Here is a 12,197-nt window from a genome sequence, read left to right on the forward strand (position 1 = left end):
AATCTATCAAAAGAATTATTAAATCTTTTAAAAGATCAAGCACGCAGATTCTTCACAAAGGTTGTCACAATGAATTCATTTGCAGAGCTTTCATCCCTTCTTCCCCACTGTGCCGAAATAATGTTGACTATTTTTCGCTGTCTCTCTTGCTTGCTGTAAAGATCCAGTTGCAAAGGTTGTTGCAAGGACTCGATCTCCCACTCTTTTCCCACCTGGCACCAATATATCCTAGAAACTAAAAACTCAGGTGTTGATACCTTACTGTTCCTATGTCATCCAAAAAATGATTTCATGAAAGAAGTCTTTCAAAATATGGTTTATGATATTGCAGAGCAGAGTAAAAGAATAGCAGTTACAAGGTTGATCCTTAAATTCCATTTTCTAATCGTGTTGCTTCTGTTTTATGAGAGCAGATCTTTTTGTTTGGTAGCCTCACTAGTACAAAACAACCCTCTCCTTCTACACCCTTTGTCAGCTACATAAAACACCAAAAGCTATAATTTCTTTCAATTAATTAGTAGAATTTGAAATTAATAAAACAAACCACAGAAATAATACATGCAGAGACTCAGTCAAAAAAACATATCATTCTGCTTAGTTTCTTACTGAACCAAAGTGTCTTCCACCACATAACTTGTAAAGCAAAGAAAGCATGTTTTAGACCTAGGAATTTCATCATCTTACGGACTGGTCATCTTCATGAGAGGGATTTTCAAATGAACTATTTTTTTTTATGAAAACAAACAAAAAAAATCTTTGTTTTCAAAATTCTGAGTTTCACCATATGTCAAGTCAATCCTACCAGAGCACCAAATTATTTTTTTAATTATTTTGTCTTTTAATGGGCTGTGGAGTTGCAGTGGGAGTGCAGCCAGAGTAGTTGTGTACCCAGTTTGCCAGGTCTACTGCCTAATGGGTCACGATCCCCCTGCAACACTGCACGTGCATTATGATTGAGAGCAGCCAGGATGATCACAGCAAGAGGAGCAGAGGAGGAATGCAGGAGAGAGTGTGATGCTGGTGATAAAGGAGAGCTACAGATTGTTTAGTCTCTCACGTCATAAATCCACCTCTCTTACTGATTACAAAATACAATTTTTAAAGGACTCAGAAAGAAGGGATAATTCTGTTTTTAAAACCCTGCTCTTTGATCTAGGAGCATCACATTTATCTTCAAGCTTAGCCCTCAACTTCTTGTAAAACAGAGGGAAATAGCTTGGGACCACACTGTTGTTTGGAATAACTGTGAAGAGATGCAGAGAAAACCACATAGTGTAATGGGAACCTGTAAAATAATTCTATTAGAAATAGGATTTTCTAATTGTCATAGGCATTTAACTTCCATCAATTCCTGACTCTTATCTCCACAACAGTAAAAAGAGAAAAACAACCTACAGACTTTGGTCCCTAAGTGTTCACAGGTTCAAACTCATCTGTGTTTTGGTTGCCCTGAGGTCAGACACTTTCACAATGGAGGCACTTTCACATCACAGAGGATGTTCTAGACTCTCAAAAAACAAGTATGCCAATGTAATAAGACAGTAAATGCACACCTTCAAAACTGCACAGGCTAACTGAGAAAACAGGACCTTTGTACATTTGGAACGGAGCTGTTTCATGATTTCTGGAACTAGAAATACTTGTAAAAGCCCATCACTTTCCGAGAACTGCTCAAGCCTTTTCAGGAAAAACAAATAACTTATTTCCCAGATAAATAGTACAGACAAGAAGATGTTTTCATAGGAGAGATGAAAGGCATCCCGTCCAAAGTTAACTGAAAACCAGTGGGAAGATTCAGCTAGATTTCACAAGGCTTTGGCTCAGACTTGCAGCTCATCGCATAACCCTCGCCCCCTAACACCTCCAAAATAACCCTAACACTTAGTATCAGTCTGTAAACCAGACATTGCTCATTAGAAAGACATGAAATGTGATGTGCGCTTTTTTGTTTTGTTTGTTGTTAGGATTTTTGTTTGGTTTTAATTACCAATGAGCAAGTTTAACTGTGTCTGTTCAATAGACCAAAGTATTATGAATTCCAGACTACCACCAAGTCATAGCTCAATGCAGCACAATAATGAAAATGTATCATATCTGACCTGTACATTAATTAAGTAAGCCTTCCCACATGGTCAGCTTTTCATCTCTTTAAACAGAAACAATAAAATAATTTGCACATAAAACCTTTTGAATGGCTCCTGTAATATAACAGGAGTCTTGCAGGTCTTCTCATTTGCTTTAAATTTTAGAAAAGTTCCAATCTTCTTTGGGAACAATCAATTTTCTAAGGATGTTTTGACCCATTCTATGTAATTTTATACAATCAAGGTCTTGCTATATATTTCTACAAGCTGGGAAAAGAAAAAAAAAAAAAAGAAAAGAAAGAGCCTTATTGTCTATTAAGCACTCTAGGTTCTCCAATATATTCTTCCATTACTACTTTTATTATGATTAAATTTCATGGAACTATTCCATATGGGTCTTGATTTCATGTGTCCCTGCACCCAGAAAACATTGATTATATCATAACCGCAGGCTTTGTTTTCCAAAAGGTTAATTTGTTCAAGGACTCCACAATAGGTGGGCACTGGAGAAATGTGCACAAATATGCTTTCTACCATACCTCTGTGGAGAGATTAAGGTTCGAGCTCATTTGTTCCTAAATCTTTCTTGACAACAGCTCTGTTGATAGTGAGGAACAGAATTGTTCTGCTCTGGATGAGAGTCAAGAGCTCTCACTAAATCCTGGAGTCACAGAAACACTTCTGAGGAATCAATCTTGTTTAGCTGGTTACTGAAATAGAGCCTAAGTCAACTTATTCTGTCAAAATTTAGAACACAACTGTTCATGGTTGCTAATTCTTTACTGATTTTCTAAAAGATGCAGTGCAGAGGGATCATAAAATTCAACAGGAGCATGTTTCAGCTCAGAGACAGTCCTGTCATTGGCAAATGCTGAAAATTGACCTTGTTCCCACCTCTCGCTCCTCTGCCCAAACACAAGGTCTCTGCTTTCCCCGTCCCATAGTTGGATGTGCCCATGTTTTGGCTGCTATTGCTTTGTTATTTGCTGCTCTCAGCAGCTGTAGGCAACTATTTCCTCTATACCATCTGCCCATCCTGGATTGCTTTGCTCTCTCATGCTGTGCTTGAAAAAAAGATCTCAGACAAAGCCAGGGTAAAGAGAGCACAAGCAGTATCTTTACCTTTGGAGGAGAACAAAGTGGTTCCTAGTTCTGTTCACACAGGCCAATTCCCTATGCCAGTATCTAAAAGTTTCTGGAGTCATCCTACATTATACAATCCTTCTTCACCTTACCATACCAAGGTTTTTGTAGTCTGGCATACCCACAAGCATCGTGAGTCTAATAACCAAGGTGAGATCGATAGGGTGCCATGAGCACGCAGGCTCAATGCTCTTACTGAAGTCCTTGATAGCCACTGTTGTGTGGCAGAGCAGATCACAGGCTCTTGTGTTCCTTCAGCCCTGCTTTGTCAGCTGCCAGCTTCAGTTCCATCATCTGTCTGCTTCACTAGCCTGCATATTTGCATTCCTCTTCCACACCCAAATAACCTCATGTGGCATTTTCAAGTAAGCAGAGAGAAGCCACCGACACAGTACAAGAGCTGAATTGTGAGATCACATTGTGATGTCATGCCAACACCTTCATACTCCTGACTTACTGATATTGAAAGAAATCGCAGGATCTAAAGCATGAAGAAAATGAAATTACCAAATAGGGCAAAAAAAATCCTGAATGGAGAAAATGATAATACTGTTATCTCCAGAAAAAAAAAAAAAAAAAAAAAAGAAAACAATACACTTGGCTTCAGACAAAGCAGCCATTAGCTTAGTTTATATATATATATTATATAGAATTACACTACCTTGCAAAATATATATTGTTTTAAATTCTCAAACGTTAGCATTTAGAGAAATTTCTTCTTGACATGTAAGTCCCATAATGACTTTAGAAGTTTACTAGACTTATACATGCATTTCTGCAAAAGGAAAAATGTCCAGCTCTGTGGTTGTAAGTCAGGGACCTCAAGATCTGGTCCTGTAGCTATGCATGTAGTCCATGAAATAACACACCCTTTTAAAAGAACCACAAGACGTTTTCCCATCCTCTGAAGCCATGCACAGAGATCTCTCCCCATGGTACCAGTCATGATCTTCAGAACATTACATGTGAGCCTATTACTAATTTTGGCAGTTGGAAGAGTTGAAATGTGCTGCAGAGCAGCAGAAGTCTAGAGAATTCTGAGCTCCACTACAAATTCACCCTGACAGAGTCACAGGCCAGAAAGAGTAGCCATGGAGAATCATTTACCTTAAAGTTAAGCATATGCTAAAACATTTCCAGGACCTGGGACCGTAATGTAAAGCAAATGCAGGCACCCAACAAACTGGATGTGATGCTGCAGACCTGTAACTTCAGGCTGCATTTTGTATCTATTTAAGGGCTGGTTCCAATTCTGTTGTATTAAATTTAATTTAATTTATTTTTTTTTTTAATGTTGGTGCTGAAGCTAGCAGAGTATGTTTATCTATTAAAAAATGTACATTAATATTGGAGGTCCCATACATCACCTAGACAGCGTTATGATTAATGAAGTAACTGCAAAAGAGGAAAGAAAGAAAAGTGACAGAAATTCACATGACCACAATAAATTCAGATTGTGTGACAGACGCAGAAAATCGTATTGTCATGAATAGGTTAAATCCTACAGTACTCATTTCCCTCAAAACAGTGAATTCACCATTGACTTAACGACCAGTGGAATTAAGGCTTAGAGCTCGCTCCATTCTCCTCACCAGCAAGAGAAGTTATTTGTTCAGTATCCCACTGCCCTTCCCACATGCAGGCAGTGGCTGTAAACCTGATGCCATGAAACCCAGGCCAGCGTCCCTGCCTCCCCCACAATTCACTTCTATGCAGCCAAGATTTCACTCAACATATGGTCTAGAATTTACTCCCATAAATCATTTTGACTGTCAACTCCTTCAGCAGATTGGGTCAAACCCAGAAAAGACTTAGGGGGTCTTTGGGTACCAAAGCTTTTAGCAGGGACCCAAGGTTGCCTTGACTTGTAGCCAGCTATTGCTGGGGAGGAGCTTCAGTTCCCTTTTTCTACCTGAAAGCTCCCACATTTCGGTCCTGCAGCAAGTCAATGGCCAGAATTGATTCAAGTACATCCAATATGCTCAAGGTCTGCTGTAGGATCTAGAAACTAGATGTATTGACATTCATTTCCCTGGATGTGCTCAGGCTGTACCAATCCTACTATAATTTTCTGGCTGCTCACAAAAATAAAACAAAATGTAGATAGAGCTACCCTCTCTTGGGGAAAAAAAAAAAAAAAAAAAACAGCTGCAAAAGAGGTAGGTAGTGACACCTTTATTTTACAGTGATGCACTTGGTAGAGCATTTACCCAGTTCATTCAGGTCTGTCCTCAGCATTAAAATAAGTTTAAAATAATCCAGAGCCTTCCAGCAAGCCTGCCCAAGCTATAAGCAGAGCAGCAATTTTAGAGCTGAGCGACAAGGGAGTATAAGGGCAAATTCAGGAGGAGCAGACAAGTGTTAGCACATGCAACGGGGAAGGAGAAGCAGCCCTGGGCACTGGTCCCTACTTTCTGGGTGTTTATTCAGGGGCTGTTTAATGTAAAATGCATAAGCTGTCCTGAATCCATGCATTTGTTGTTAATGGCACTTGAAGTCAAAAGCATACTGATTCATTTACTGGGGAATAATCATTTACTGTATTAGCTAATCTATTTATCAATATCAAGTCAATTATTGTGAAGCATGAAGAGCATCTAGTAATTATGCAATGTAAACATAAAGAATGGAATCAGTAAGCAATTATATTCATAATTCAAAATGTTGAAAAACATTTGTAATTGCTACATAACACAAAGTCCACCTTAAAGAAACAGAAACATTACTCTCTGAATAAAGATTTTGCGATACCATGAAAATTTACTTTGTCAAAAGTAGAAATATTCTAATGGTTAAAATATTGAGTAATTTCTTTAACGCCACTGTACATGTCAGCTGTGCAAGCTTATACATATAGAAGTACTTGTACTTATCAAAGGATAAGTTTCAGCCAGTATTTGGAGAATCCTACAGCCTATGGTTTGGATCCTCCTAAGGTATCCTTCATAATAGGTCTGCTGAATTCAAAAGGAATATTCTTGTGTATAAAGATTTTCAGATGCATATTTACATGGATAACCAAGTGCAAAACATCTTCATAAAAATCCAGAGATCCAAACAGGAAAACAAAATATCAGTTGGCAAGAAATCCAAGATGAGCTCGGTAAGAATGTAAATGAAAACCTTTCATTGTCCAGGCAAACACGCAGAATATGTCTAATCTAATTTAATGATTCCATTGAATTTAATAACTTCATGTGTTATTAACCTGGAAAAGGAGGTTTTGCTGTGAAAATATTTTTGGCTGTATTGCAAAAATTATAGCTGCATTAATTGCTACAGTCTCTCAGAACACGCTGTCTTTAATGTCTGGCTAACATAGTACATGAGAAAAAGAGCCTTAAGGAAATATGGTAATCTTCCACTTCCACATTTGCTTATAAGCACCAAATCAGCCACACTAAGCAGGTTGTGTTTTTTTATTTTTTAACATCTGAATCTGACCATTTCACTTATTAATTCCTTTGTATACCTTTCATATTAGATTGCCATTTAACAGATGATTTACTTAAGCAATCAATATTAAAGGTTCCAAGAACTGCAGTCATCTTATTTCCAATAATTTGTAAGCATCATTTTGAGGTCACCTAGCCTATTCCATGCTAGAATTAGGAGCTCTGCAACAGTGAGCAAATTTACTGGTCTTAACCTTTTTAAAAGTTATCAGTACTAAGAATAGCACAACATTACCATGCACTCATTTTTTAATGGAGTTATAACAGAAGAATCTAATCTATTCATAGTCCATATTACTTCAGCACTCACATCCCTCTTTCCTTATCCTTTCTGCCACACATAACATATAATTAGGTAATATTGTACATCCATGGTATACAAGAAAATATTGGCCTATATTGTCCTGACTCAGGGTCTCAGGTTGGGAGGGCTATCAAGTTTCTTTTCCACATGGGCTCTTATTCATAACTCAGCCGATCAACACTCAGAATTTCTTTATTGGCCACTTTACCAGCAAAAAAATCTTTGCTAACAACTGCAAAGCCCTTTTTTTTTTTCCCCCCTCCAAGATCTCCTAAGCCCTATCAGGTATTTTCTCACATACAGTATAGGGAATCGTGCATCTCCCTCAAGACAGTCATCTTGAAGTAAGTGCCCAGCTAATGGAGACTCTCTTGTTTCACAGAAGAGGTGGAATCAGTGCTCTGAAAGCAGGGGAAATTCAGCTTGCCTTTGTGCAATACATCTACTGACAGCATGCAGAATAGCAGGTAATAGTGGAGCATCATACTCTTTGTAACCATGGCTATGGTGCGAGAGTAGTGTTCTGTCCTAGTGGACATGCACACAGCTGAGTTTGCTCAGTCTCTGCTCCAAAGAGTTTACTATTCAATGACATGATTAAAAAAAAAATAAATGCATTCTTCACTGTCTTACAGATAGATAGTTAAGGCAAGAAAGAAAAAAGGCAAATGATGTGCCTTAGCGGTCCCAACACAGGTAGTAGAAGGGACAGTTGAGGTGTTTTATAGCTAGCCTATTTTAATCGACGGGTCATTTGTTTTTGTTTTTTAATACACTGGATAGGTACAGGATTGCAACTATTCTACAGACACATTTATTATATATGTACAAACCCAAAACGTACAGGGCTCAGAATTCCTTATTCCTCCTGCTTATTCTGCACATGAAACTCTACAGACTGGCTCATCAGTTACTAATAATATTCCCAGATGTACCAAAAGCGTGTTTTAAATAAACTCTGCAAGAAGGACTCATCTGGAAATTTTAAAAGCCTGACAGCAGCAATGGGCAAGGTAGTAAATCCTTTTTCTCCCTCCTTGGAAAAATGCCAACAAGGTGATTTCCTCTCAATAGGTAATTTTACCCATTCATGCAAAACCCAGGGTGGGTCTTTGAAGCCTTAGTGGACACCATCAAAATTAAGGTTAGCCTATAAGCAAAATTGCTGTGGGGTCTTATGTCAGCCCAGCCAAGTGGAAGAACATTTTGTTGTCTCAGTTTTGGCCAGAGAAATCTCTGTCAGCAAAACAGACCATTTTTTTGTTGTTGTTGTTTGTTTTGAGACTTACACTATTTTTGGAAACCAGCATAACTCTTCTCTTTCCTACTTGCCCTTCTAACACTTCTCCATGTTATCACATAAGACAGTTCCACCAGCTGGACAGAAAGAGACCATCTCCGTCAGTGACCGGGCACCCAGAATTTAGTGGATAGGAGAAAAAGAGCAGGAGAATGGACCTCCACACTGCCTAACTCTGCTGGTCTCAGGGCCACAGAAAGACATTGAGGAAAACTTGCAATCATGAAATAAACAATGTGAAACATCCTGGGACAAGTTACGGGACAGTGCAGTCTCCAAATTTGAGCATTCATAAGCATTTACTGTTGCATCTCTGGATATTCTTCAAATACCAGCTTTTCTCTTGAAACTAAGCCCTTGGCAATGATGCCGATGAATTCCACTGGTTATGTTTGGTGGGAATACTCTTCTGGTCAGTTTTAGAGAAATCATGTCTTGCTAATCCTCAAATAGTATGAGGATCTTACAATGTTGCACTACTCCTATTCTTTTTTCCTCCTTGTTATTATAATTATTATTATTGGAAATGAGCCAAACTCACAGTTACCACACACTTGCAAATATACATCCACTGTGTACCACAGTACTGCTCAGAGTGCCCCAGTCACACAAAGCTGTACCTCACACACTACAAAATGCAAGCAAGGGAAAGCTTTGACGCACGGTTCTTACATCCTGCATCCTTCCTTGAAAAAGGTCTCAAACTTGGTTAAACCTTGAAACAAAACATATTCTCTAGTTTTATGTTCAGGTATGATATTGCTACTCTCTGGCAATGATGGCTCAGCAGGATCCAGAGGTAGAAAGGGGTGAATTTCACATCAACGCATCTTTCAAACTGCTGTAGGAATTAACAAGTAATTCCAGTTAACCCCCAAACCAAATGTCACTGCAGTACATTTCTAGCAATATCAGAAGGCACCAGGGGGCACAAAGGGATGAGCCTCTCTTGCCAACACGCTTTAATTTCATTATTTTTTAACTCTGCTTTCAATAGTCTCTTGACAGGAAAGAAAACAGGAGTCAAAACCTGAGATGCTTTGGAAACCAGGTAAAAGAGACTGCCTCCCTTCTTCCTTCCCTAATCCTTGTCACCCTCCTGGCAGCACTCGTCTGAAATGGTGCTGTGCGGTGGTCCCATCAGAAAACAAAGTAGCCGAAGATGCTGAAAATTACAGCTTGCTCGCTCCTCCGCCCCCCACGCTCACTGAATGAAGGGGAAATGGTGGGGTTAAGAAAATAAAGTTCTCTCCCAGTAACGCTGCCACATAATGAATACAGCATTATTATGCAGAAGGCCTCTTGAGACATCAGCCTAAAAAATTCCACTGAAAAAGGAAACACCTGTTGGAATATTAACTAGGACAAAGTCAAGCAAGGAGAAAGAGGATAGGTGGCCAAGAGGTTGGAAAAACTAGGAGGAAATGTTGAAGAGATTTTTCTTTTTTAGAAGTGTAACATTCCTAATATTCAAGTTCCTAAAACAGCAAACGGCATTTTCTTCATGCAAGCATCTGGAGGTAATGGAAAAGACAAAATAAAGCCAGCATTAGGTAAGGGATCTAAGTTTCTGGGAGCACAGCTACTTTGGGCATCCTTATACACTGTGACCTATGGCCAGGCACCAACAGGAGCAGCTGGTTTGTGGGCACTAGAAACCATTTATAGCTCCTATTTAGTAAGATAATATTTTTAAAAGACAAATCTCAAGTCATTTGCAATTCTATTTTGGCCACAGGAAAATATAATAAATTCCAGTTTGCATTCATATGGTCTCCAAGCCTCTTGGACAATGCCAACAAAGCTCATTCCCCATCACCTTGCCTGGGGAACTGAGGCACAGGCTAAGATTAACCAAAACATCCTCCTATGGATGAGACAAGCGAGTTTCCAGCAGGCTGGGTGTCCCACTCATCTCAGAGCATCTCTCTGAACCAGGCCAGTGTCAAAGTGTCAGAAGGAAAGTTTTTCCTTTTGGCCTAAGAACTTCCAACTTTTGGTGTTCAGGTATCCAACAACTTTTCTGCATAGCTCTGAGCAATTTAAGCTTGACTGCTAAAGACCCTAAGATAATGGAGTTGGAGAGAGTCCAGAAAGACACCTAAAGACCATCACAGTTGTGATCCCAATGCTGCAGACAGCGCAGCGAGGAAGCTGCCTGTGACCCCTGATACACTTCCCAGCTCCCGCTATTCCCCATGCAGTTTTTCACCAGATGAGTGTAGAAAGGAGACCAGAGTTCACCCATTTTACAGCCTACGCTGCCTAACTGGAAGATGAAGATTTATCTGGACCCTATCTTGAGAAGAATATCCAATTCAGACTGAATTTAGCAGGACTTCGAACAGGTTCGAGAGCACTAAAAAGCACAGGAGCCTGCCTGCAAGAGCACTTACACTGCGCTAGGAAACATGATACTTGGTTGTAGTGCACTTGTAAGCATTTTTTCTCCAATACGTTTATTTTAAAGGGAATAATGTTTCTTTCCATATAATACACTAGAGAAGTGTCTTAATCCTCTTGTAAAAGTCCCTGCAGAGCATGAAAATAATGTGTTTCGAAGGTTTAAACTTGACATATCGAGGGGGGCTGAGGAGCCCAGTGCTTTTCAGGGCAGATATGCTCAGATATATAGCAGAGGTCTATAGCCTTCCAATACATAGGGAGGGGAATGCTTAAGCCTTCCAGCATCATAAATATGATGCCCGTTTCTAGAATCTTGCCCTTTTGAATAGGCTGGATGCAGAAAATAATCACGATGGATGTAAAGCACAAAGCTTCATAGAGATTCTTTCAGCCAGGCAGCCATTTCCCACTGCCTGCCTCAGGAAGAATAATAATAATAATAATAATAAAAAAAAAAAAAAAAAAAAAAAAAAATCAGCCACTTATAGGGATCTTTCTTGGCAGCTTAGCAAAAAAAAAAAAAAAAAAAAAAAAAAAAATACACACCGCAGCTTCAGAGCAGCACTTTCAGATCAGCCTATACACCACACCCAGGATGTATGAACACCATCAAAACCTCCACTGCAGCATATTGATTATCCAGCATAGCCTCGCCACAGAAATAATAAATGAGCAAGCAGCCATCCTCAGACCTATTGACTGGGAGGAATAAAACCTCCCGCCTTCCTTCCTGCCTGCTCTGCAGAGCCTCTGCTCCCCACGCTCTCCAAGCGAGCAGCCCCACCCTCCTCAGAGGTACTGCTATCTTACAGACGGCTCATGCTCATCCCTTTTATAATGAGCTTCAGCTTATCCTGATTACCTGGAAAGCACATCAGCCTGTCATCTCCAGCCCCGTTAATCTTTAACCCTCTGCACGCTGCCTCTGCCGCATGATAGTGGTGCAGAATGAGACCGAACACCTAATTCCCTTTGGGCATGGAGAATATCAGCGGCTACTCACAACATCAATTTGAAGCCTGAATGACTGGGAGCACTTTCTTAATAACACGCAAGGTTGTTTCTTTACAAGAGCAGCTGCTTTCACACTCCCAGTGAATATTTTAGCAGAAGCACGTGTGTGAAGGAGAGAGCAGAAGCGAGTGTGACTGTGGGCGGATGAAAGGGAGGAAACACCTAAGGGTACCTATAGGGAAAGCAGCCCAGTCTAGAGGTTGCAGGGCTGGCTTGAGCATCACGAGATCCATAAAGCGTGCATGTGACCTTGATTTGCCAGTGCCTCTGTTTCCCCTTCTGTGCTTTGTTTATTCATACTGTAAATATTCCAGCAGACACTACCTCCCCCTATGTATTTATCAAGAATATAGCTGGGGGCAGGGAGAAGTGATTTTTTCTGCTGCATATGGACTAGTAGCTCCTATACCGAAAATCACACAGACAAAATTCAATTTCATATGATATTTGTGTAATTGGAGTTTTGCTGCGATTTCAGTTGGGGGCTGCAT

Source organism: Aythya ferina (genome assembly GCF_964211825.1).
Source record: "Aythya ferina genome assembly, chromosome: 22".
NCBI lineage: Eukaryota > Metazoa > Chordata > Aves > Anseriformes > Anatidae > Aythya > Aythya ferina.